Source organism: Alligator mississippiensis, chromosome 1, assembly GCF_030867095.1.
Source record: "Alligator mississippiensis isolate rAllMis1 chromosome 1, rAllMis1, whole genome shotgun sequence".
NCBI classification, from domain to species: Eukaryota; Metazoa; Chordata; order Crocodylia; family Alligatoridae; genus Alligator; species Alligator mississippiensis.
The window spans coordinates 297,029,640-297,051,306 of record NC_081824.1 but is presented as its reverse complement, the minus strand read 5'-3'; the positions used below and the strand labels follow the sequence as shown (position 1 = coordinate 297,051,306).

Below are 21,667 nucleotides of genomic sequence, written 5' to 3'. Positions count from 1 at the left end.
TAGCCAGCCTTTCTCCTCTGTTGTCCCTGCCTATCTTTCCTGCCACAAAATGATTTTGCTCACTGTGCAGGTAGCTGGAGAGCGGGAGCAGACAGCTGACAGAGTTGACTGCTCTCAGGGGTCTGGCCTTCAGCCTGTCTGGGTTCTCCTTAAAAGGCCCTGTCCCTTCTTCCCTGTAATAGGGATTGAAGGGGCCCTGCTACAACACATAAACACAATTCAGGCCATTACACAAAACAAAGTAAAATGCTGTTGGAAGACTTACTATAGATGACACACAGTGAAAGAGAATTCCAACCTAGATTTCTACCGAGCACATGCAAATTGAGATTGTTCAAAGGCTTGTAGTGTTGTCAATTTGGGGAACATTTTAACGTGTAAAATCACTAAGACCTTATCCCATTTGTCAACTCTCAAGTTTCCATTCCAAAGCAAAGGGGCACAGGAGTAGTTCAAAGAGAATTTGTTTTGCTATTGCTAAACACTACATTTTTACTACATTTCTTTGGTTTCAGAAATAGCTGGACCACTTTGGCTAAAACCACCCAGAAAATTCCAGCCTGAGACAGGGAATCCACTGGAATTTCAGCCCAGATGATTCAGGTTGGGCAGAATTAAAATGTCATCCTAGTTAGTGTCAGGCAGGCTTCATGGTCTGTGCTGCCAGCATCACCTCTAACAGCAATTCTCAGCTGCGGTGTCCTGGCACCCTGGGGGATTGAGGGATCTTTCCAAGGTTGCCTCAGTATTGGGTACCTGTGCTAGGACATAAGTAATCATTCCTCATTCTGCCTGGTGGTGGGCACCCCAATGTGTCACAGACAAGCAGCACCTGCAGCTCTTCCCTACCCCCAGCAGCCTCCATGCTCACACCAATGTGCTCTGCCACACACGCATGGGGAGGTAAGTTTGGGGCCATGGGACCACAGTTTTCAGCCCAGCTCATTCCCTTGCTACTTCCATGCTTCTGGGGCTGGCAGGAGGGGCGGCAGGTGCACGTGTGTGCATGTTACCAGAAGAGTAGCCACAGTGGTGTGTCCCCTCAGGTACAGATCAATGGTGGAGAGGGGGCATAATGTGGAAGAAGAAAGGCACAGTGGAGTGAGGTCCTGCCCTTACTGCCCTCGCCTGACACCAGGCTAGATTCTAGCTGAGTGGTTCTCAGCCAGAGATAATACTAAATTCCGAAAACTATGGACAGGTGCCCAAAGGCTAAAAAAAGGGTTAGAACCACTGATCTGGAATAAAAAAGAAATTAACTGCTTAAGAAAAAGTGAAAGAGAGAGCTCAAAACCAATGAAATAGAGATAAAAGCTATAAAAACCATCTCTGAAGAGGGTTAAAAAAAGAATGTGAGCATTCTAGGTTTGGGGCTAACAGTAACCAATGTTTTCTCGAAGCTTCTAACTTCAGCTCAGGCCAGCAGCAACGTGTGTTTTAAGACATTTAAATAAAAGATGGAAAATTACCAAATATTTCTCCTAAGCATTGTCTTTTGGAGAACCCATCCACTGCTTAACACTGCTCTTTATTTAACACGTCTCTGAAAATATTGTCCCCTGTGTGAGTTTTAGCTTTGACAGACATTTTCTGAGTTCTGCTTGAATTTACAGACATTGTCAGAAATCCTGATCAGCTATGTATCTTAGTTACCACACTCAGCTGGCAAACCACACATCATTATTCCAGTACCTACTTCTCTAATCCTTACAGACTCATTTTTCTTCCTTATTTCTAAGGATTACAATGCTCAAGAGCTTACAAGGCTAGCATGAAGATGAAGAACTGGAAACTTCATGTCTCCCCTCCACAAAGAACAACACAAGCTGGGCTAGTGTAATAAGGATTTAAGTTAGGATTGAAATCTCTGACTGACACCTTGGAGGACTAGCAGGTACACAGAGCATAGTACAGCACAGTGTAAGCTACTGGTGTGCTATTTAAAGACCATCTCATTCCAAGAACTTTAGTAAATCTCATGTCTTAGAGCTGAAAATAGATTGAACAAACTCAGTATTCTTTACTTTTCTCAGGCATGCAAACTTTCCTCCCTTGTTCCTTCATGCCAAGTTGAGAAAAAGGAACAGAAGAATATTGTGAAAAGCCACCTGATCCCCAAATAGTATTAAAAATGGTGGCTCCAAAACTCATAGCTTTTGTTCAGTCAAAACTCACACTGGTCTAATTAGGGGGAAATATTTCAACTAGTTTCAGAAATCTGAATTAACTCTATGGACTCAGAAAAGAGACCTGGGCTTCATTACAGACATGTCAGTGAAAACCTGTGCTCCATATAAAAGCAGCAGTACATAAAAGAGCAAAGTCGTAGGGATGCATAAGGAATGAAGTGATGAATACAATGACATATTCAAATGCTATTATATAAATCAATCAGGGGGCCTCCCTAGGAATAGAACATGTAGTTCTGGTCACTTCATCTCAAAAAGTATATTGCAGACTTGAAGATGGGTGGCAAAATTATGTGACAGCATGGAAAAAACCTCTCAAATGATAAATGATAGAAGACTTGGGTTTTTTACCCTGGAGAAGACATGGAGTTGAGGGGCCATGGTAAGAGCATAAAAATAAGAACTGTATACAGAAGGCAGAGTAGGAGCTTTTGTGCTCTTTATGACACAAGAACAGAGAAAGGTAGTTAGGCCATGTTAGTTTGAAGTCAGGCAGAAGGCAGGGTAGTACCTTAGAGACCAACCACTTAAGAGATATAAGCTTTTAGGTGACAATCTACTCCATCAGATGCTATGAATGGATTTGCAGAAGGCAGGGGCTCTAAATAGAAGGAAACTTAAATACAAAGGTTAGGGGCAGATCCAGAGGGGATGCAGTAGTACAGCTGCTCCCCTTTCCCTCCCCCAAATTTTGCCTGTGCGCCACATATGCAGTGAACTTTCCGAGCAAAACAGCATCTCAGCAGACCACTTGCTGGGAGCTCCACATATGTCACAAGCTGTAAACACACTGGGTGATTGATGTAAAGTCTACCTAGAACCCTTGCTTGCACAAGCTCTGGAGTCCAGGGAGATACTGCTGCTGCTCCTGTGCACTCTTCCCCTCCTTATCCCCCTAGTCCCCCAATCTGAATTCACCAACAGGGCAAAAAGAGGGGATGAGCAGCTGGTAGCAAAGTTCAACCCCTTCTTCCATGCAGATCCAGAGCCTAGGGACTATGCACTACCTGCTGCTGCTTGTCTCTCCTCTCCCCTGCTGCTGAATTTACAGGTGGGGAACAGGCCAGAGAGGAAGAGCAAACAGCAGCACTCAACCTGTTCGATCCAGAGATGCTTGAAAGCAGCAGGTCCAGGCAGACCTCCTACTGCCCAGCAGGTGAGCTCATAGAGATCACAGCGCATGCAGAGCTCCTAGCAGGAGCTATGTTGACATGCTGGTGAACACGCAGAGGTCACTGGCATTTAGAATCACAACGAGGGGCTGTGGGCACACCACCTTCAGTAGTGTGACACATGCACAATGAGCTCTTTTCACTGCACATGTGTCACACTCCCAGCACTGCAACCCTGGATCTGCCCATGGGGAGCGGGCACTGCTAAGAGAGGCAAAGATGGATTGAATATGTCAATAGGGATAAATAAGACACTTTAAAAACTGACTTAAATGATAATAAGAAGTCATCCACAGAGTGGATTGTGTTAATCATGGTCTCAATAGAGACTCTGGATTTTTATCCCATTACCTGGATAAGGTTTTAAAAACCCTATTCATCCATTGCTTTGTTTATCTTTATTGACTTATTCAAGCCATGTGGCCTCTCTTAGCAATATCCTGTCCCCCTTCCCTTGTCCTTTCTATTGTAGAACCCCTGCTTTCCGCAATTCATTCATGGCTTCTGGTGAAGTTGGATGTTGCCTACAGAAGCTTATACATCTCTGCACCAGCTAGTCTCTACCATGCCCTGCCTTCTGCCTAACATAAGGACAAGAAAACATTCAGGGAACGTCTACATTGCCTCTCTCATGCTGCTGAGAGCTCTTACTCTGGAGCCCATCCTGTTTACTCACTCGCATGTGCAGAAGCCAAAAATGTGGCAGTGGGACTGCTCCAGAGGCACCCTCTGCTTACTACCCCCTGTAGCTGCTGTTATACTATTTGTCACCAGTACAGCCATAGGATTAGGATATGCCTGGGACCACCCTCCCTTCCTGAAGCAGTAGACATACCTACAGTAACATTAAAAAGGGGTAAATTCTGAACTGGAAATACAAAATACTTTTTCATACAGTGTCTAATTCTATTCCAGAAATCATTGCCCCAACATGTCACAAAGCCAAAACATTTACTGATTCAGAGGACTGGGCATTTATCACTGTCAAGAATATCACAATTATATATAACTAGGGAAAACAAAGATTTTGGAAAGGACTTAAAACCTCATGCTTTGAGGTTTAAATGAATTAGGATGAGACCTGTAGGGAGGGCTGTTTAGCTCACAACTTACTACTGCAGGTCTCCTCCAGCTTCCTCTGTAGCATCTGGCAGTGGCTGCTATTAGAAACAAAATATTGAAGGAGGTAGACCTCAGCTCTGGTCCTTTATGTCAGTACCTATGTTCTAGGATCTCACTGTTGCAATGTTTTTTTTTGGAAATCCTTCTTTGGAAGGATTTTTTTCTTAGATTACTTTTCAATTCTTAGCAAAATGTTATTCAGGTTCTGAATCAAAAAATAGCTTTATCATTCAGGCATAGCAGGATGATTCAGGATTGTTCAAACAGACAGCAATTAAGCATTTAACTCCAAAAGGATCCATTGGGGATCTCAGCCCACATGAACAGCAACTTTGCATGAATCTACATGAAAATTGCTCCAATGTTGTTCAGCCCAGCAGGTAAAATGATTACAAACAAACATTGAAACAGACTTTTAATTCTTTTTAAAATGGTGTTTAGGAAAGCAGGAAAATCATCTTGCAGAAAACATGAGGTTGGTTATGGACATGGGCTAATTCTAGCTTCCCTGAGCTCCTGAACTTTGCAAGTTCAGTTACCTGCCACAACTTGGGTTACCTGCACTCCAGCTCCTGCTGCTTTGGTGCAGGCGTTGGCTCTGGCTTCTGAAGCTGGGTTGGGGATGAGTGGTGCAGGAGCCCCAGGCACCAGACTGGCAGCTCCCCTGGGAACCTGCACTCCAGGGGCTGCTACAACCACTGCAGGGGAAGCCCGTCCCCCAGCCCCAGCAGCCAGAACCTGCACCACTGCAGGGGCAGCAGGTAACACCCCACTCTGCCCAAGGTGGGTTATGCCTCTGCCCTGACCCTCCGCTGCTGCTGCCACCATACTGCAACAGACCTAGCCGGAGCTGGAGAGAGCCTGGGGAGCCATGCCATTTCCCACTCCCTGAGAAGCCAGTTTCTCCTCCCTGCTCCTGCAGCAGGAATCAAAAGAAGGTAAACCCACACCAGTGCAACCCCCCAGGGTCTACTGCTAGGCTTTGGGGCTAGACACTCTCTCTGTACACAGAAAAAAAACAACAACAAATAACTGGCTCCAGCATTAAAAGCAGCCAGATCCTCCACCAGTGTAAAACCACATGGTGCTTCTGAAGTTAGCAGAGCCTAAGCAATTTCTACAAGTTGTGGGGGTTAACCTATCATTTCCTATTGCTTATATAAGATGTAGACAAAAGAACGGTGTCTTTTGACTTGGAAAAAAAAAGGGGGAAATTATATTTTCTTACAGGACAAAAATTGGTCTTTGTGCCAAGGTAAGCCACCTAAAAGAAAATCCCCTGGAATGACTGAATTAAAATCCGTGGGTTTTTTTGGTTTGGTTTGGTTTTTGGCAGAATTGATCAATTGAGAAATCATTTTATCATATCCAGGAAGCATCACTTATAACAACTACAGGTAATCCTGTCACCAAGAAAGGATTTGGCAACAGCTGCACTGTACTAGGCAATTATTCAGCAATTATATTCAGACATTAATACATGACATGAAAGAACAGAAGCACATGGCTGTATTCTCAGTTATGTGTTGCTCTGCCAAAAAATCTCTAAAACAGAGCTGCATAGAAAGAGCTGTAGTATGCAGGCTTGAATTTTGCAATTCACACCAACATAACTGCCCCCAAATCTCAGTCTCCGCACACTACATTGGCCTTCACTACAAAGTGTAAAGTCATGGAGAAGAATATGGAATTCCACCTCTTTTAAGTATTCAAAATAATCTTCCTAGAACAATTTAAAATATGAAACTTGAGCTAGGTTTTTCATAGTTTAAAAGTGTTTTCAGGTCAAGTTTTGGACAATTCAGATCTCTCTATGGCTTGCTGATAAAACCATGAAAATCTTAGCAATTTTGTATGGGTTTTGCTTGCACAACAGTGGTGGTTTTTGACTGATTTTTGTTTTAGGTTCATTAAAGTCAGAAACTAAGAGGACAAGAGTAGAAATTCACGCTAATGGTGGAAGGAGTCATCTCTTGACATGATTGACCATACCAATTATTATTACCTATGCTCTATTGCCAGGCAGGGCAACTGAAAACTAATCTAACTCCAGTGATCTCCATCTGATCTCTTTCAATTCTCCCTAGGCATAAGCCACTCCAACTGAAGTCTTGTATATGGTACAAAAGCAGCACTAATCCTGGTAGTCAATAACCCTCTCACAGCAATAGAGAATAGTTAGAAGACCATTGTCATTCTGCTTCATCTGAACATGGCATTCAGTGCCCTGTGCCATGAAGTGCTATAGATCTATGCAAGGGATGGAAGGAATAAACCTTAGAGCCATTATTCTCTTTACCTTTGGAAACCTCTCCAAACAGGCTTATGGTTGTGGCGCTTCCATAAATATTCTGATCTCTAAGATCCCACAGACTCAGTCTTGTCATCTCTCGTGCCCAGTATATATGTGGAACCACTCAGGGAGAACACAAGTCATTACTGATTGTCAGTGGCACTAGCTCTGGATCTCTTTTTTCATCAGATTCTGACAGACCTTTTTCATTCTCCGGTATTTGGCAGTGAAAAGAACCTGGATGAATGCCACTGGGTTAAAGATCAACTAAGATAAGATGAAGGTGGTGTTGATCAACAGGATGAAGCTGCAGGAGAGACTGGCAAAACCCGGGTCTGTTTCTTTGGATGACAACATTCATTGGCTGTTGTTAAGATGGTCTATAAAACAAACTTTTTGTTTGATTAATTTGTGTCACTAGATTTACTAATAATTGAAGCCAGAAACTCCTTTTTCTATCATCTGCTTGGCAGGAAACTGAATTTTTCTCTTCAAGGCAGACCTTGCTAGAGCCATTCATGCTGCTGCTACTAATAGATTCACTGCAAAGGTCACCCAGGATTTCCAGGCAAGTGAAAAATACAACTGTCTGCTTTGTGAGCAAAGAGCTGGATGACAGGATATAACATTGTGCCCTGCAGTATCTGTTAATGATTTGTCTTCTGGCTGATAAACAGGATGCTAACTACCTCAAAGCCCAAACTGGCCTGGAAGTCAGTTACTTCAGAGACTATCTCCCCATGTCACACACATCTATGTATTCACATATTGGATAATGCTTAAGCTAAGCTATATGGAATGCTTCAGCTTATGGTTCTGAGAATGAAGTAGAAGAAAACTGAAAGCACAAGCCCTGATCTTACACTGTATACCAGCTGAGATAGCCCTAAATCTCTCTTCTCCATCCACATGCAATTTGCCCTGCCCCAAGGAATTAATGTGCATTGCAGTTACCATATAGAAGTTACCACTCCTCCAACTGGTGTGGGCCTCTGTCTGTACCTAGCAGTTCATAGTTGCTGGAGAGGACTCTTGTGACCATTAGCGGGTGGGGTAAGTTAGGTTAGCATTCTGTTCATCTTATTTATACTGGGAGTATAAATGGAAATTAGTCCATCTTCTGGAGATAGAAAGGTGTCTTATGTCTACAGCTGTCCCTCCATTTCCCCCCTAGTCTTCAGCTGTGCCAAGTGAAATATAGACTGCCACAAAGCATCACAAGACATATTTCTTTGGGAAGGATTTTTGATAAATATTGATTCCATTTCCCCTATCATTTGGTCTAGCAACTATATCTCCTGACTGAAATTGTGTCATGGAGCTGGGTGAAGGAGTGCCAGCTTCACTGTTTTTGTTCTAGTCTAAAGCGATGCACAGTTCATCCAGACTCTGTGGTGATAGATGGCATGTAACTGGTTGGAATAACTAAACTAAATGTAGATGCTTAAACTGTGGTGCAGCATGAAGAAAAGCAAATTGACACCAAAATATCAAGGTACTCTAACGATTATGAAAATGAATTTTGTTTGGATGGCTAGCAAGATGAAATGATAATAAATTAATGTAGTTTAAATAGAGACAGTGAATTGTAGCTTCATGGTACAACACATTACCATTCACTGAGGGCAAGACCTACTGAAATAAATAAGCAATGTTGGCCTAAGCCTGAAACTACATAAGGCAAAGAGCATGATACTTGGAAAGTTAAGACACCATTAATGCACAATGAAGGTAAAGATGTACAGGTGAAAGACTCTGTAACCTAGATTTTGTGAATAGGACTGAGAGACAGAGATGTAACTGTTCCAATAAATTCTCAAAAAATAACAAAGGAAAAGTGGACATATGTGAAAGCTGAAATTATTTGGAATACAAATACATTAGGTGCCATCTATAGTCACTAGCAGTAATTAGATATTAATATGAGAGTTTTAATTTAGATTAGAAATTCTTGAACCTGTATGTTTACTTTTAGTCTGATTTGAATAGATATGTAGCATATTCCAAAATCATATATAAAAGCACCTGGGTTTTGGGGATGCTAACTAACATTTCCATTTATTTGAAACACAGTAATAGCTACTTGTTTGTCTTGGCCCATAATTACTGTCCTTTTAATAAAGCCCTTCCAAAATGGCTCCTTTGAGTTACCAGTGGAGTCAATAATAACAAGCCAAGAATTAATACCTTCCCTATTCAGAGTTAACTGGCAATATCTGGGGCCAGATTAGTATGAAGGATATAATGCTGATAGAATTCTGGGTACAGATACAGAGAAAATATTTATGAGTATTAAGTAATTAATATCTTTACACAATTTTCCTCAAATTTGGAACGCCCTCTGCCTTTTTCCTTGCATAAGTTCTTGTGTTCTCACCACCCTGGAACGTCTTCCTGGAATCAATGTGTATCCAACTTTATTTCTTTTCCTTGAAAAATTCTTCTTCAAAAGTCGGACTTTCCACAGCCCTTCCTACTCCCACCCCATTTCTTAGAGATTTAATTTAATAAGACAAAAATTTTGAAGACAAAATAAAATTGTAGTTTTCATAGTGAGCACCTTATGAAAGTAAAGAGCCTCAGAACTCTATCTCAGAACTTTATCTTATCACCAGGACAAACTCAAATGTGAAAACATTTACATCCATAAATTATTTTTCACGTGAGTCCAAAGTCCACCAAAAATTGAGCTCCCTTTGGGCTAATATAGTTCAGACATGTCAATTTCTATGGCCAATGGCATACTAGGGGGCAATGTGGCTAGCATCATATTCAACCATCTTACATTCTGCACCCCAAATGACCAGGGAAACATTCTCAGCTGGTTTGACTGGGAGCAGATTAGTCCAGAACAAGATTCAAATTCATGTCTCTGGAGCTGTGGTAAGACACGTTACTTGTTCTGCCACTTCAGCCTTTCCTATATGAATAGTCTCACTATTTACAATAGAACTAGTCATCATATGTAGCATAAGCATGTGCCGGATGACTGTTAAAGATAGTCAACTCATGTATATCCCTTTGTTTAAAAACAACAATAATAGCCCCAGAGAATAGTTAAGGTTGATAATCATATCATGATTAGATGACTAAATGTAACTTAGGTAGAAGTTAGGTGCCCAGCTTACAAAAGGTGATCCAAGTCAACCATGTTCCATTGGCCACAAGATTGCTTAGGCATATTTACTTAGTCTTGTGTGCATGTATACAGAAGCAATCCAGAATAAAATTGTAGGAAGTGGGGAATATAAGTGTGAGTTCACTCAGGTGGTACAGGACCTAGAAGTCACATCTCTCACTTGCTGATGAGTGCTTTAACCCTTGGCTATTGTACAAAAGGTCAGTGGTGCCAGCACCATGGACAGTGTTCAAGAGCATCCCTGGAGCACTAGGCTGCACTTTGCATTGAATTCTTCACTGCTGTCACCATGTTAGGTATCCAGTAGTGATGTGCGAAGTGGGGTCTATTTGATTCGGATTTGGATTTGGCCCAAATCAGAGACAGTGATTCCACTGGTTGATTCAGATTGCTGTCCCTCATTCAATTCAGCCAAATCCGAATCTGAAGATTCAAACAGCGATTAGGACATAGACACAGCTTTAAAGGTTTTTTCTACATACCTTAAGGTACCAGGCAGCTCGTGAATGCTGTGATTCTGGGACAGATGGAGCATCCCACAGGAGTGCAGGGGGCCCTTCCATGTGCTTGGCAGCAAACCCAGAAGTAGACTAGAAGTATTTCCAGTCCACTTCTGGGTCCACTGGGGAGCATGCTGGGGGGGGGGCCCTGCACCCTCCCCAGCTCAGCAATCAGCCACAGGGGGACCCAGGGTGCCTCCCACCCCCCCGCACACCCAGGAGGGTGTTGCTGAGCTAGGGGGGGTGCAGGGGAGCCCCCCAGCATGCTCTCCGGTGGACCCAGAAGTAGACCGAAAGTGCTTCTGGTCCACTTCCGGGTCTGCTGCTGAGCACGTTGAGGAGCCCCCCATGCTCCTTTGGGATGCTCCATGCACCCCAGCATTGCAGCATTCATGAGCTACCTGCTACCTAGGGGTTTGTAGAAAAAAACATTTAAAGCTGTGTCTATGTCTGAATCTTCCCAAATCTCTCTGAATCAATTTGGAGGGTTCCAATTCAATTGGCAGAGAATAAAGGGTCTTCTGATTTGATTTGGATTTGGAGATTTGGCCACCAAATCAGGCCAAATCTCCACCGAATTGAATCAGGGACCAAAGCTTCACACTGTCCTAGTGTTCAGGTCAGGTAGGCACCTCCTTTCTCAGTTCTTTGGATACAAAGATGACAGAGTCATCCTTGATTCAGATGCAGGTTACCTAAGGAGGACCAGAAATCCAGATATAGTGCTGTACCTAGTTTTTCCTATAAGTTAGCTCTATAAGCCTTTCTACTCAGTACCAAATGCTCTGGGTCACTCCTAGGATCTGCCTAACTCTCGATAACCTTGCTGATTTGGATCACTTTCCAGGGCCAAGGCATTTAACTTTCTGGCACTGCACCATCTAAGGGTGCCACAAGATATCTATTACCCTTATGTTTCACAGCTTCAGAGGCACTACAGCTTATGAAAATGCAGAAAAAGTATTGGCAGAGTAAGAATTGTATGGGAACAAATTTCTACTGTGAATACTTCTCCCCCACACACAGCTTTATCCATGTACTTCTGTCAGAGACAGAATTTTGGGTAGGCAGTTTTGTAAGATGACACACACATTATTTCCAGCAAGAAAGGAAAATATCCAAGTGAGACAGCCACAACAATGCCATCTTCCAGCTACCTTCCCTTAATAACTTTCCTTCAGCAACAGAAATATATAGGGCTTACCTTGCCCAGGCCACATTTCCAAAGAATGTCTAAGGCTAGGTCTATACTGTATTGCATTGTTATCTGTAGATATACCCCAGGGGCCTTGTTAAACAGTAATTTTAGGTGTCTTCTGGAGCTATTTACCCCTAGATTGGCTGCAAGTTAATATTTTTTAGGTAGCTTAAAGCACTCATTATTCATCTTAATGTTATGTGACTCCAAAGTAGGATTATCTGTAGTCCACTTAATTTTGTTTCTGTTCCATTAAGGTGTGTACACTCCCCACAGCTATTCCACCCAAGTTGAAGTCTTCCAGCATTCCCAGATACAGTGGCCCCTCCTGAGTCATAGCAGAGACACCAAGGTGGAACAGGTCACAGCTGTACAAGTCAGGGACAGTCAGAGAAGATTTTTTAGCCTTAGGTGCGATTGTTCCATGAAGTTGAACAACACTAAGCCAATTAACATTTGTTTGGCTTATAGCATGAGGCCCTAAATCTGTGCATCTGCCAACTTTTGGAAGCTATCTCCTTATACAATGTCTCCTTACGCATTATCTACTTTCACTGGGGCAAGAAATGTAGAAGCCTTAGGCAAAGCTGTCTCTTTCCCACACTGCTATCTGCAGTAAGAGATAGGATACAAGACTGCAACTATACAAGCCAAGCCACCATCTGGTCTAGTGTCAACAGCTGGAAAGCTGCCATTTCCAGCTTAGCTGAGGGCAGCTGTTGGCTTTGGGACTCAGATGGTATGTAGTATCTTTTGTGCTGATTAAGTCAGTGCCCACGCTAAAGTAACATGGAAACATTTGAAAGGATTCTGAGATACATCTGGAACTACAGGTGCTGACTTGATGAATTAGAGACAGAAAGAGAAGAAAAAGATGCAGGTGAGTAGATGTTCACTAAGTGGCATAGGTGATGATGGGGGGGAGGGGGCATAGGGGAGCACATGCCCCCACCCGAGATTGGCTGCCGCTGGCTTCTGCAGGAATTTGTTGCTCGCCACCCCCCCCGCTGACACCACTGCCAGCTTCTACTGGCTGTCGCCGCTTGCCACTCCACCACTGATGCTGCCGCCCACAAACTGTGCCTCCCCAGTCACCCATGCTAAGTGGAAAAGCAATTAAAATAGATCCTGATATCTGGTGGGTAGAAAGATACAATAGGCCAGATCCAAAGAAGGAATCCAGTACCCAGTTTGGGATATAGGTAGGATTAAGATGCCAAAATCCAAAACAGAGAGCCTGAAAACCCCTGCTCAGCTGCCCCCCAACTCCTGAACATGCCTGAACTCTGTATGTGCCATACATTTGGACTTCAAAGTTCCTCAGGCACCTAACACACTATTCCTGCTTGTGTCCAGAAGTGCCTCACTCTTGGCAATGCTCAGAAGCTCAACAGCGACCACATGCCTAAGCCCAAACAGGTCTCAACACTTTGCACTTTCCCACCTCAGTCTGCCAAGGGCCTAGATTCATTAGGCATTTCCAAACAACATGCAGCACACACCTCTTCAGGATCAGGTGTCATGCAACATGGAGTGGTGACTGATATTTTCTTTTAAAAGATTACTGGAGAAGGAGCCTTCCTTGCTATTATACCAAGGCCTCAGCCACTGCCATCACCAATTCTGCAGCAGCTGGAGCAATAAGGGCAGCAGCAGTTGGGTAGGAGCCCCACGCCTGTATGCTAGCACCTTGTGGGCTGGATGCAGCCTTCAGGCTGCCAGTTTGACATCACTGTGTTATACAATAGTCTGTGGTTAAAGCACTCATCAACAAAGTAGAAGTCCCAAGTTCAATTGCCTGCTCTGCCTGAAGGGATTCAAATCCACCCCTCCTTCCTCTCAGAAGAGAAGGGAAGAGAGTGTAGGAGGGCAAGGCTACTTACCTCATCTCCAGTGGAAGATGTTTCAATTAGAATAAAAGAAACCAAGATTCATTGGATCAGAAAGAAAAACAAAAGAGAACATGGCAACAGCTACTCAATTCAAGCATTTGCCCAAAGAAGAGGAGACATACCCTCCAGTCCCTGTTCCCAAGCCTGTTTATGCATTTTAGCCAATGAATATTTCAGGATTTCTCTAGCCATTGCAATCAATGTTTGTGCTTCCTTTTGTCTTGCTGCCTCAGTGAATCTTTTTGTTTTTTCTGCAAAGTGGAACTGTTTTAACAGGAGCAAAGAGTGCTCCCACTTCATCCTAGACAGTGATGCTTTATTGTGCAGCTAATTAGTCAACTCCACAGTAAAGCACACATGTAGATGTACCCAGTATGTTTGGATTGGAAGAAGCAGTTTCAGGTTTTTCCTGATGTATGAAGTGAAACAGCACACTGATAATTAAAAGCTGATTGCAAAAAACCCCCCAAAAAACATATGGTGCTTGTCCAGGGTTTAACTTAGTACCACCCTTACTTGTTAACATTTGACAGGAATTTAAACATGTTTCTGAGCAATGCAAGAGGCAAAAACTGATGACATGTGGAAAGCCTTTATTAATTTATTTCTATTAATAACTAACATACAAAGTGCCTCTCCAAATGAGAGCTCAAATTGATTTTGACATAGTCAAAAAGTCCAAACTAAGGAAAACTGTCACTGAATTAAAAAGCAGGGACCATAAACTAAAAGGAAAAATTAGGAGGCAAAAAGTACAGTCCAAACCCAGAAGGATGTAATCAAAGGCACTGTGTTCTCTAACGTCCAGAATACAAGGGTGTATGAGGAAGCTAATCCTAAAACTAGTGTGGTCCAGGCAGTAGCATAACTAAGGGGTGGGACAACTGAGGCAGTAGACCCAGACACCACCTTTGTAGGGTGGGGGGGAGGGAGGACACAAAAATACTTATGACTACAGCAGCAGCTGATCACAATGCTGCAATTGACACTGCAGCAGCTGGCACTGCCCCAAGTATCACACGTTTGACCAGGGTATGGGTTGCCTGGCTATGCCTCTGGGTCTAGGGAAGAGTGAGAGAGCACTGGCCTGGGAGTCAAGTGACACACATTCTATGTTTGGCTCTGGGAACTTGCAATGAGAAGCTGGTCAAGACACTGCCTCTGCTTCTATTTCCATCTGTTTTATATTTTTTTTCCATTTAGAGTGTATATTCTCCAGGGCAGAGGGATAACCAACTGTTTCAGCACCTTCAGCAAGGGTTGGGGAGAGGGAAGAGGAAAGGTTATATGGAACCAAGGGAAGATCCAAGCAAGTTTTACCTCACCTGGAGACCCCTCAGGGTTGCTGCTGTTTGGCACAGGATTGCTGCATTGTGGCTGCAGCAGCCAAATCAACAAGGGCTCAGGGCTGCTGTGCAGACACCTCAAACAGCAGTTTTAGCAACCCCCATGGTTTGGACTCCTTGGGGAGTGACCTGTCTGGTGCCCCCCTGTAAATCTGCTCTTGGCACAGGTGCCCCTCTTACCCACCCTTAGTTAAGCTACTGCTTCAGGGCAAGGGCTTTCTTAGGGTCCCTAAGACACTGCCTCTATGATGTGCTTAGGAGTCAAAACCTAGAAATGTGGCAGAGAGGCCCTGAGTCCATACCAGTAAGGAGTTTTGAGACAGGGAGTTCAAGAATGCTCTGGGCATGTACTCAGGGCTGCTGTAAGGCAGCTAACTGCTTCATTTAGGAGAAGTGGAAAACATAAAACAAGAGTGAGTGGGAGGCTTGCTTCAGGGCAGTGCTCCCAGGTGTACCATGATGTCAGTACAGACATGCTCTTATGTCTCTGATGCATATACCATCTATCTCCAAGGGGCCCTGGTCTCTGTCATTATGCACAGTAGCCTTAATGAAATCATAAATTACAATAAGCAATAAAGATCTCCTACCTTCTTTCTGATAACTGCCTGCCACTTCTGTGCTGCAAGTCCGATGCAAAAGAGCAAGCAGTGTTTCACACAAGATAAGCTTGTTATAACCAACATTTTTAGGAACGCAGCTAAACTTTTGCACATGGCCAGCTTGGAAGCACTTATCTTGATGGGTAAATATGAAGAATTAGCTCAAATTCAGGTGAAAGTATGTAAGGATTTAGACCAAACTGGTAAGTTGAAACAAAGTCACTAGGAGCAGCTATCACTCACACAAAGGTTCTGAAGAAACTCAAATGTAAACTTGCAGAATTGTCAGAAAAAAATATGCAAACTATCACTCAACTCAGCCTCACAGCCAGAGGACCAAAGGAAAACCATTATTCTGGATAGTCAATTTGAAAGCAGTTGGTGAAATTACAGAAAGATCACACAGAACCAAGTGGCTAACAAAGTAGCAAATAAATTTTAACATTGATAAGTGTAAACTAATGCACATGGAAAAAATAACTCTACACATGTACACATATAAAACACATTCCATGATGGTCTCTGAATTATCCATTAATTGTCAGGGAAGTGATCTTGGAGCCATTGTGAAGAATTCTCTAAAAACATTGGCTCAATGTGTAACAGTGGTCAAGAAAGCAAATAAAATGTTAGAAAATTTTAAGAAAGCAATTGAAAACAAAACAGAAAACATAATTATGCCATTATCTAAACTAATGGTGCACCCAGAACACTGGGGTTCTGGTTATCCCATCTTGACAAGGATACAACAGAACTAGGAAAAGTAGAGAGGGGGAAACAATGAAGATGAGAAGTATGGGATATCTTCCATATGAGGAGGGATTAAATAGGCTGAGCTCTTTAGCCTGGTAAAGAGCCAATTGAGCAGGACTATGATGGAGATTTATATAATCATTAATGGTAGGGAAAAAGTGAATATAGAACTGGAATTTACTGGGTGCATCTACATGTGCTATTAATGCAATATAGGCTGACTGTGCAGCAAAATACTGTGCAGTAAGCCTTCCCCAGGAGTGCATCTACATGTGCATCCTGCTGGGAGCAAATCTGCTCCTAGTGGGAGCAACCCAGTATACAGCTGCTCCTGCCTTGCACTGCCCCCCTGCAGTAGCGAGGGGATCTCCAGCCTCCCTCAAGGTGCTAGCTCAGAGGCTGGCAGGGGCCACAGGGGCCAATCATGATGTGTCTGGGGCCAGAAGAGCTTTGCCAGCTGCAGTGGCAGCTGTCTCTTGGCCCCAGGCACATTGGGAGGTCTCCTGGTCCTGTGCAAAATGGGATGCACAGCTGCCAGGGAGCCCCATGCCCAGCAAGGCTTCCCCACCCATCTGGGGGCTGGCCAGGAGTTGTCCCACTTCTGGGGCAGCTAACAGTGAGCCCCTGGCTATTTGGGGATTCCCCACCCAGTGGGGGTCTGGCTGGCACCTGTCCCACTCCTGGAATCCCCACCTAGCCAGGGTGCTGGCAGCTGCCACAGAAGTGGGACAGCTCCTGGATAGCCCCTGGCTGAGTGGGGAAGCATAGATCTTCCCAATCCCAGTGCTACTTGGCTCCTGGCTCCTTTGTGGAGCCAGAAGCCACATAGCGCTGAGACAGGGCAGGGGGGAGGGGCGGGGCAGAGAGTGACCCTGTCCTAGCACTGATCAACTCCCAGCTCCAGGAGCTGATCAGTGCCAGGACCAGGGACAGAGAACTCCCCCATCCCCTGTGGCCCTTTATTGGTGCAGCTGACTGGGAGCAAATTTGCTCCCATTCAGCATCTACATAAGCATTGCTTCACAATAACTACTGTGCAGTTAATCTAGAATCTGTATTTACAGGTATTAGCTAACTGCATAGTAGACTAATTTACTGTGCCATAAATGCCACACGTGTATAGATGGTGACACTTTATTGTGCAGTAGATTAGGCTACTGCACAGTAAAGTGTCTCATGTAAACATGCCCACTGTCTCACAATACAAGAACTAGGGAACATCTGATGAAATCATCAGGAAGTAGGTTTAAAGCAAGCAAAAGGAAATATTTTTTTAATGATCTGTAATTAACCCATGGAACTCATTGTCACAGGATGTTGTGGATACCAAGCACAACAGGGTTCGAACAGGGGTTAGGCAAAGTTAAGGTGAGTAGGTCTATCAAGGGCTACTGAGCTTAACAGTCAGTGACATCACCTTTCCATAGTGACTGACTAGGTATGGCAGGAAATGCATTGCCCTACACTCACCTGGCTTCTACAATTCTTACTCTAAAGCATATACTGCTTACCACTGTTGAAGACAAGATACTTGACTGTGGTGTGAGCTATGGTTTCATCCAGTAGAGCACTTCTAAAGTTCTTAAGCATTTAGGGTATTTCTCATATACATACAGGTATGCATTTATGTAAATCCAGTTGTATGCAGGCATTATGGTTCATACATGTAAGCATAAGGAAGTAAAGAAACAAAAATCCTATAAAGCAGTAATTTTTTTTTCTGCTGCAAGCTGGAAAGAAAGAGATGGATAGAGACAGAGAATGTTATTGTTATCTCTACTTTTAAATACTTGGAAGGCACTCAGTTACGGGGGTGGTAAGGACCATATAAGTACCTTGACAGATAGCTATGAAGCAGAAGAGTCTGGCATGAGGGTTTCTTCTGCCTCAAAGATTTCAGTTAGCTATCTTTATCCACAGGATACTTGTGGGGGCTTTAAAGAAAGAATGCTAGACTTATAGTTTAAATTAGGTTCATATTCTAAAACCATTTAAGATTGATTTCAGCTTCTTAAACGCTTTCTTAAATGCATTATTATTATCGTTGCTGTTGTTGTTGTTGTTATTGTTTTTGTTTTGTTTTGTTTTTCCTTAGGGATTTCTGAGTTTAGATTCCTTTTCTGGTAATGTTGAACCGGATAAGACAGGACTTTTTTTATTTTAACCTGACTCAGGAAATATATATATATATCATAAAAAGACGCATTGGGTAAAACAACATGCGCACACACTTGATGTATACTCCTATATTCTTTGTACTAGACAATGTAGTTAACTGATGAAATCATAGCAGTGTATTATAAATGATATATGAACTGAAAACTTCTTTGAAGGTATGCAGAGAAAACAGTGACCAAACCATCACTGATGCATTGTTCTAATTGATGCAACTCTTAATAAGGTGCTGGTTAAGAAAACATTTGGAATTGAAAGTTCCTTTATTATTTGATGAAATATTCAGGTGCAATGTAACATAAAAAGCAGTGTAAAGCTAGCCATGAAAGAGAAGAAAGAAACAAGAACAGCATCTTCTCTCCCTAATGTGATTGTAAATGTTTTAATTGTATATTTTGCAGTTTTAGAATCTCTCATCTCCAGAAAAATCAGATGGTCACTTTATACATGGGTATGTAATGTTAGTACAAAAGGTGTGGATTGTTTTTCATGCATATATAGCAAGATGTGGCTTGAAATTTGTATAGAAGATCCTTGACTGTTGGACCAACCTGCAGTGGTCCTCTAGCCAGAACTGTAGTTAGCCCTGTGCCTGGAAAGTAGAAACTCTCCTAGGAAGGGATATATAGTTCATATATAACTTCACCTCTGTAGCAGAAAGCCCCCTTTTCCTCTTGCCTGCAGTAGCTCTCCCCTCCTTGGATATGTTTTTCCTCTTCTACCTTTTCTTCCTTCTTCTTTCTTTCACTTTAAGATAAGGAATTGTGTTTTAAAATTTGTATGTGTGCATGTTATATCTCCCCTTGTATTATGGTATTTTTATCTATTTGTGTGCCATGGCATTACTTTTGTAGCTTATATTTTATACTCCTCACCTTTCATCTTTCAACTATAAATGTGTTTAGTGACAATGTTAACAAGGGCAGGAGTCAAACTGCCGCTTCCCTGTATCAGGCGGGCCCCTGAAAGAGCGAGTGAATCAGTGATTGAATGCGTAACACAGTAGCAGACAGCCATTAACACCTACGGAAACCGCAGATCAACCAATGGAAGAAATCAATAGGAGACAATGTAGCAACTGGGACATCTCTAAACATCACTGATCAAGGGCTAGAAGACCTGGCCTGAGTTCATCAACACTGGGGACCAACTTTTGGGCTGAATATCTCCAGATCAACTGCTCCCAGAGCCCTATTCAAATTTCATCAATGGACTCCCAAACCTGCACGTACATGCGGACGACCCCTGGGGCTGACAGATACCATCCAGTAGCCACTGAGGGGGGGAAGTCCCACGAGGGTCAACGACCCCTGGATTGGGCAAACCTGAAAACTGGGGAGTCACCAAAGTCTGCCAAGGACAGATAAAAAAGCAATGAAAAGTGACCCTCAGTGGCGCCCTCTTGATCTCCAACTTGACCAGCACCTGACCTGTCCAGCCAGAAGGACCAGCCAGCGACCCCTTTCTGGAAGATAACACCATGCTGAAAGAAGCCTTGATGGCAGACTCCAGCACCTGTGGGATAGGTATATACCTGACTCTTGTAGCTTGCTACTGTGTGTGTGTGCATGTGTGTGTGTGTATGTGTGCGGACCAGCCCCAAGGTTTATGATTTAACTTAATTACACTGCTTCAATCCGCCTAATAAACCAGGATCCCGAGTTGGACATTTGTAGCCAACACCTCCAAGGAAGAAGAGACTGAAAACTATTATATCTATAGGACTTTCATTTTACAATTGAAATACCCTATGTATGTTGACCTGTCAAAGATGGTGCAGGATCCACTTGGACTTTTAGGCCTTTTTTCCCACTAGTCCTCTTGTGTATGACCATTCAGAGTGACAAACATTACATACAGATAAATGTACTAAAGACTGAGAGACCTTTTCCATACTGATTTAGTCATGGGGTTGTATTTACTTAGTGACCAGCCTAAGGACATTGTTTACTGGTGTATTTTTTACACTTTTAAAAAATGAAGTTGGGACATGGAGCCCAATTCTATGCTGAATTATGGTTCTTGCATCCCAACTGAAATCAGTTAGGTTGTGAAGGGTGTAAGATGGTTGAGAGTTGGGTCCTTAGGACATGTGAATTTGAAGTAAAAAGAAGGAGAAAGGTGTACATTGCGGACTGGGAGATCACATCCTATTAAGCACCACTTCTGAGAAATCTGTATCAGAGAACCCTGGCAAAATACAATGGAGAAGATGTGGCATAGAGGAAAAGCATAACTACAGAGTCACTTCCCTTTGTCATTCTACCTAATTCCCAGAAAAGATGGCATTAATTTGTTCCATACAGCGTCACCTTACTGAACTCATAATTGGTGTCATGGAGTGACAGACCAGAGAGATAAACAGTCTGGAGGGATTTTTACCGTGATTCAGCAACTGCTTGTCAGACCTCATGCACCTTTTGCCACATAAGCAGCATTTGAAGGAAGCACTAAAAAAAACAAAGTCTTGCAAAGTTTCAGCTCAATATTTAACCACCCTTGTAACAAAAGGGCAGGAAAGCAAAGGCTAGACCATTTGAGCACAAAATATTTTATGAGTAGTCTACACATGACACTACATCTTCGTAGCAACGTAGCAGCTAAAAGTAACTGTGGGCCACCAGCATGGCACAATATGGGCTGCTACTGTGCCATCATTTAGCGCCTCCAAAAGGAAGTACTAAATGACAGTGCAGTAACAACAGTGCCATAGGGGCCCTCTGTATCTCAAGCTCTGCTGCATTGCTCAAGGTCTCCCTAAGGCTCTGTGTGGCTCAAGCTCTTATGAAATGGACTGCGTCCACCTAGCCATGTGCTCCATCCATTATGGTAGCTAGCTGTAGAATTGTGATAGATATTTCTAGTCTTATCAATAGTCATGTTTGGTTCAGGTATAAAACTTGATGACTTCTTTACAGGTTCTATAAAGATTACAAACACCCAGATTTCAGTGATGTCAGACTGCTTTATTACAGTTATGGAAACAGTATAGCCAAAGACTAAAATAGATACAGTAGAAGGCTTTAATCTGGAGAAGAGAAGACTGAGGAGGATTTGATGACAGTCTTCAAATGCCCGAAGGGAGATTATAAAGTAGATAGTTCTTGTATCTTCTCTTTGGCTGTAGGGTACAGAACTAGATGCAATGGCCTCACACTGCAGTAAAGGAAATTGATAAATTATGAAGATTATGAAGAACTTTCTGACTATGACAACAATCAAACATTGGACAGCTATTGTGAGGGGTTGAGCAATCTCCATCTCTGGAAATTTTCAAAAGCGTGTT

The 21,667-nt window shown here is 43.0% G+C and overlaps 1 protein-coding gene across 1 annotated transcript in view; it reads right to left on the bottom strand.

Moving 5' to 3' along the window:
* The window catches only part of PCP4 (Purkinje cell protein 4), an 86,294-nt gene that overhangs the window by 27,227 nt on the left and 37,400 nt on the right, over positions 1-21,667 (bottom strand). The gene's annotated exons all lie outside the window — the stretch shown is intronic.